We start from the raw sequence: 6,275 nt of genomic DNA on the forward strand, positions 1-6,275 counted from the left end.
CTTGCTCATCATGGGCATTGAAACCCTTTGCAAGTTTCTCTGTAAGAAGTAGGTCAACATAAACGCTGTCTTTGGAAAGAGGAGAAGCACAGAGGATTAATTAACTTGCTTGGTGTTGCAGAGCTAGGCAATGGCAGTGCTGTCAGAAAGCATCCCCTGGTCCTGAGGGAAGCAGGGGCTCTTGTGGCAGGGGGCAGGCTGCTCCTCCTCCCTGCTGGACACGATGGAGAGGCTCCATCCAGCAGCTGGCTGGTGCAGTCTGCAGTCTCTCAGTCTGCTGCCCGAGTGATAAAGCTCCCATCCTTACAACCTTACAGCTCGCTGTTGCTGATGCCTGGATGTTTGCAGCCACTGCCTGTTTCAAAGCAGCAGATGCTGGCAGTGATGTAACCAGGTACTAAAAATAGCCTGAGGAAGAGTTCCTGAAACAGCATGAGAAACTGCAGGGAAGGGATAGATGGGAGGACTGAATTCACGAGAAATTACGTTCCCAATCAGTGCTGATTCAGTCTATCCACTTGGCATTGCCTGGAGTGCTGCTGCAGCAGGGGCCATGGGCCAGGAGCACTTGCTGCTGCCAGCTCCCTGGGTCCTGCAGACCTGATGGAGCTTGTTCATCTCAGCTGGGAAACAGCTCTGCTCGTCCCCATCCTTCCCAACTCTCATGTGGGTCTTCTGGCTTGCATTCTTATCCATGGAGAGCTGGTGGGGAAAGCTGGTGGAGAAAACCATAGCTGGGTGGTAGGGAAGGACTGAGAGTCTTCAGCAAGGGACGGGAAGCTGTGAGGCACAGCCATGGACACACACATTACAGGATTTTTTGGGACTGGTCTGCTAGTGAAGTGAGTGAAGCAATCTGCTTGGGAAGCCCCCATGAACTAACTGTGGGACCTGCAGTAGTTCAGCCCATTCTTCCATGGTGCCCATCACATGAGGCTGAGCTTCCCTCCATGGCCATGGCCCCAGGGGGACTCATAGCCCCGGAGCTCACAGGCACTGCCAGCCTGCCCTGCAGTACTGCGGGCTCTGCCTTTGGCACCATCACCTCTTCAGGGGGAGAAAATCCATTGAAGGGAAGGATTGTGGTCTTCCATGACTAAAGAGATTTAGTTGTGGTTTTTTTATATGAGCTAGACCTCCTTGTTTAGGACATCCTGGCAGAGCTTTCCCCTTCAAGGTGGGATGAAAATGGTTATCTGCAAAGTTCAAAGGGACATGTTGATGTTCTGACTTCAACAGCATAATTTCCTCCTTGATGGCTGCAGTAACATGCATGACTGCTCAGGGGGAAACCAACTGGAAGAGCAGGCAAGGGGAAGGAACAGGAGGAAACCCACATCCAAGCTCCTCCACAGGAGATAAAATGTGAGAGCAATGTGGGGAGTGCCTCTGGGGCACACTGAAAGGTGGATGGGAAGAGGAGAGAGGCTTTGGTTCCTGCAGTGGGGCATTAGTGCCAGAGTGTCTGCACATGAGCCTGTGGTTATTTGGTTCTGTGGACTTGGTGGGCGGGGACAGAGCTGCTGATGAGTCTGTGCTGTCACAAGCTGGAGCCACACTTGATTTCTGTGAGGAAGGAGGTACTGCAGACAACACCTGGCCCATCTGCAGCAAGATAGATTGTGGTGAGTGAGGTCAGAAGCACCTTCCTTCCTGCACGAAAGGTGCCCTGTGACGTGTGAAATACAGACAGTCCCCTCTCAATTGCTATTTCTACCAGCTTTTATTTCTCTCATTTGACTTACTGGTGCAAAATCTTGCAAGCATTAAGTCTGTTGAATGGGGATGAGAAGTTTTAACCCGTCCTTCACCTGAGGGACTCAATGAGGGATGTCTGCAGCTGCTGAGACAAAGCTTTTGACCTTCTCTTGCCTGCAGACACCTCCCAAAAGGTCTGCTGAGACCAGCTCTGATCCCACAAAAGTGGGAGCAGGATTTGTAGTTTATGTCTGGGCAAAACCAGGCTGTGCAAAGTGGCTGCAGAAGTGAAAATGGCATTCAAAGGCCAGGGGTGGCAGGTTTAAAGCAGCTTAAGGACAAACTTATCTTGATTGATGTTTATATCTGAACTAACTTAGCCCTGCCCTAAATAGCCTGCACTGCTGTGCTGCACTGAGCAGTGCTGGTGACATTTTGGCAGTACCAGGTGGGCAGGTGTGGTGTGGTGGGGCGTGTGTCTGCGGGACACCAGCCAAAGCCCAGTATCACCCAGCTTGGGAAGTTCCCAAAATGTTCACTGGAGGAGTTTCAGCTCTTAGTCATGCTGCTGTGCATGCTGGGGAGGTGGGCCTGTTTTGCTGAAGGCAAAATCATGAAATTGTGACTCTATAGAGGGCAGGGAGCAGTGCTGCAGGGCGAGGTCTGGGTGCCCCAACCAAGATTGAGGTCTCTGGCCAAAGGCTGGAGCAGAAAGTGCAATCCCAGACACAGGGATCTGGCCTTAAGCACACCCATTATAAACATTAGTATTCCACAAATAATAATACAAATGGAGACAATTAGTCTGGCCTGCTCAAACAGCCTTGCACCACTGCCTGGCCCTGTGGGATGGAGAAAGGAGCAGAGGGACTTATTCACCAAGGAGTGCCTAAGGGAGGCTCAGAAGAAGAAGAATCAGCCAGTGAAGCTGCAGGAGATCAGGCACTGGGGGACAGGGCCACTGCAGCCTACAAGCACAAGAAGAAACTGAAACTGCCAGTTCTTTCTGTGTTCAGCTGAGATGGTCACCCACGGAGCACCACAGCACTGACACGGGAGGCAGGAGTAAGGAGCTGAGCCAAACCTTTGTGTATTTGGGTTTTCATTCTGGCTGCAGTCTGCTGCCCCAAACACAGCCCCCCATCCTGACAGATTCCCAGTACAGCCTCCCAATAGTGCTGGAAGACCATGTGTGGGTGATGTCACTGTGCCAGGGAGGCCGTGGCTGTGCACCTCCAGTGTTACCAGTGCCCACCAGGAGCTGGGGTCCTGTCTGTGCATTTAAAAGCTTTGCCTTGCCCAGCAGGAAAACTTAGAAAAGATTGTATGGAAAAAACCCTCTGCCCTCTCCTAACCTTTGGGAACTTGCTATCTCTGTATTGTTCTTTTCATGTGTTTTTTGGCAAGTTGTTTTATCCTACAATAGCACATGAATTCTGCCGTGACAGCAGATCACTAGGTAGGAGTCCCACTGGAGAGTTACAGACTGGGCAGGCAGGACTGGTGAAGGGAGGGCAGTGAAGGGGCACAGCTGTAACTGGCATTTTGTTGTCAGGAGACCAAGACAGATCTCTGTTGGCAGCCCATGGACACTGTTTCCAGAGTGATGTACAGCAGATGGGCAAGACAAGCTTTCTGAGGCTGGGGATCTCATCTGAAATCCACAGGAGTGGATCTGTCAAGGGTCCTTGTTCTCAGAAGAGGCTGAACATCTCCTGTGTCAGGCCAGGTAGTGGTTTGCATGTGTTGCTGGCTCAGAGGCAGCTCTCTGTTGCTGCCCTCTTTTCTGATTGCACTCTTTCCTCTTCCCCAGGCAGCAGAGCAGGCTGCAGCAGGACGTGGGCACAAACAGCCAGTTCAGACTCCTGCAGAAAGCCAGCAAGCACAGGCACTTGGGCTGTGACACTCAGTCCCCTGCCAGCAGGGCACTGCTGCTGGCCCCATTACCAACACAGGTGGCTCACAGGTGCTCCCTGCTTGCCTGAAGCACAGCCAACAAATTAAACCTTAAACCATAAATTACAGACGGTTTTGGCCTGTGGTTCCTGGGTCTGTTTAGATCAGCTGAAAGGAACTTGGGGTGAAGAAAACCCTTTGCTTTTTCAGGAAAGCACTGTTCCTTCGCCTGCAATCCCTCACACCCTGCCTGGTGGAACAGCTGCTGTCAGCTCTCCATCCCTGTAGCTCTTGAGAAATTGCAGAGCTGTGCTCTGTGCCAGTAAACAAAGTCCAGTTGTGTTTTTCTTATGTGACCCATCCATCAACATGTAACTGCTCAGGAGTAACAGAAAGTGCCTGGCAAAGGACGGGGTTGCCCAGAGGATGACTGAACTGCTGGGGCTTTGCTGGCTTTGCTGCTGCCCCATGCCAAAAACCCAACCCACTCCTATCCTTCTTCTCCTAGCTCCATTCTCATAATTACTATTTTTGACCTTGGGAGGACTGAGGACTGAGCATGGAATCTATTTCCGTGCAAGACACCTTTAAAGCATGATGTTTCCCTGCTACTTCATTAAGCACTGTCCTCCTTTAGTGGCCTGGCTTTTTCAATCCTGAATCAGACACATCCTCTGATGAAATGTTTTGCAAGTAAATAATAACTAGAACCATGTGCATTAATTTCAGCTACCACAGGCACATAAAATAGCACTGACCACACCATGCAGACAAAGCATGGATTAAGATTGTTGGTGAGGAATATGCAGTTAGAACATTGTAAGGGGTTGAAACTGGGTTGGTAAGAAGTGGTTGAATTTTGGGAGGTTTATAATTATTTGATTCAGGGTCTTTGTTTTCATATAAATGAAATTTTGCAACCCTCACATGGTAAGAATAATATTGAATTTGGGAATTTTACACCAATCCAGTGCTCCTTGTAAAAGGTTCAACTCTTAAATCCTTAGCAAGAGAGATGAAAAACTAAAAATGCATTAACTTTATGCTTGAAGGTGTGTCCTCTGGATTGTGAATGTGACAACCCAAGAGGGAGAAGCTTACTCCGCTGCTTCCTGTACTGTACCAGTTCAGTAAATAACAGGAAGTGCTTGTTCTTTTAAACTGTCTGGCACTTAATTGTACATATGTGTATATTTACACAGTGTACACAAGGAGAGGAAGGTGGAACATTTGTTGCCTGTTTGTTTTGTGAATGCTTTAGGCAGTGGGAGAAACTGCCTGCATGAGCAGATCCTCACAGGCTTAAATGCATCTCCTTTGTCCCGGGGATGAGGAGGAGGGCTGAGTTGCATTGTTATTGCAGTGACTCCTGCAGCTAAAGCTCCTTATGTTGGCCTCACGCCATTGCACGCCAGGGGAAAATGCTCAGGAAGCGCTGTGGGGTCACCTGGACTGTCATGCAGCCAAAGGATCAGCCCTCCTCGTGTGTCTAGGAGCACAGCTAGCTGGATGCTCATCCTGGACCTGATGGGATGGGGGGCTGGAAGTTTAGGAAGTGACTCTAGGACGTGTGCAGGCAAGGGCAGTGTGGGAATGAAAGGCTTGCCAAGCTAAACTGAATGCTGACATCTTATTACAGGCATGAACTGTATCAGGGAAGCTGATCGTGGAGGAGGTAGGAGATGCCAAGTAACTCGAATAGCCTGGAATTACTCCCCCGCTAATTAAGAGGAACGCAAAGAAGTGCAGCGAGGAGCGAGGCTTGAGGAAACCTATTGCTGCTGCTGATGTGAGCGTGGGGGAGTGTTCCAGCCTCTGGAGGGCTCATGAGCCACCCACTGGGGAAGGGTCCCACGGTCACCTCAGATCCCCTCTCCCTGTGGCAAGGGAACATAAATCAGATGTGAGCCTGGGCTAGCTCTGGACTTGCAAACACAGATTAAAGCTAGTAGCATGTGTCAATACCCTCCAGTCATAACTGCCAGTCAGATTTCTTCAGTAAATTACAGACCTGCCCTCTCAAGACCAGCTTCAGCCCAAAGAAGCATAGATTTGGAAAAAAAATATAAATATCTAAGGGAAGTCATCAGGTTTAAATGGTGAGAGACACACACAAAACCAGATTTTTATATTAAGCTAATCACGATGGCACCAGCCAGATAAATGAGAACACTCTCACCAAGCAGGCCTGCTTGGCTTTGACTGTCACTCTGATGAACAAGAGGCATATTTAATGCAGTGAGAACCAAGGGGTATAATTGTCTCTTACACAAGACTCTAGCCATGCTTTTACTTTAGAACAATTAGAAACCAGAGATCTCTTGCCCTCTAAACCTCTTTGGTGAACCAGTGCTCACCTCTCCAAACCAAGGAGCTATTCCTGAGCCAGAGAAGCCCGAGGCCCACACAGGCAGGCAGTTGGGAAGCAGAAGTGGGAGGCTTGAGCAAGATGCCCTACGCAGCCCTGCCTTGGCAGCTCAGAGCCAGAAAGGCTGGGTCCCCTCCAGAAAAAAAGGATGCCTGTTGCTGGGTGTGTTGTGCAGCAGAAGTGTGGTGGCTTGTGTGGCTTTTAGCTCTCTGACCTCTATTTAAATGAAATGCAGAATAATTTGTATCTAAGTGGAGTCGTTCTGTCTCATTAGTGTGATTAAGTAGATGGCAGAGCGTTACTAAGTTCATTG

The sequence above is a fragment of the Agelaius phoeniceus genome, chromosome 11, assembly GCF_051311805.1.
Source record: "Agelaius phoeniceus isolate bAgePho1 chromosome 11, bAgePho1.hap1, whole genome shotgun sequence".
Taxonomy (NCBI): Eukaryota; Metazoa; Chordata; class Aves; order Passeriformes; family Icteridae; genus Agelaius; species Agelaius phoeniceus.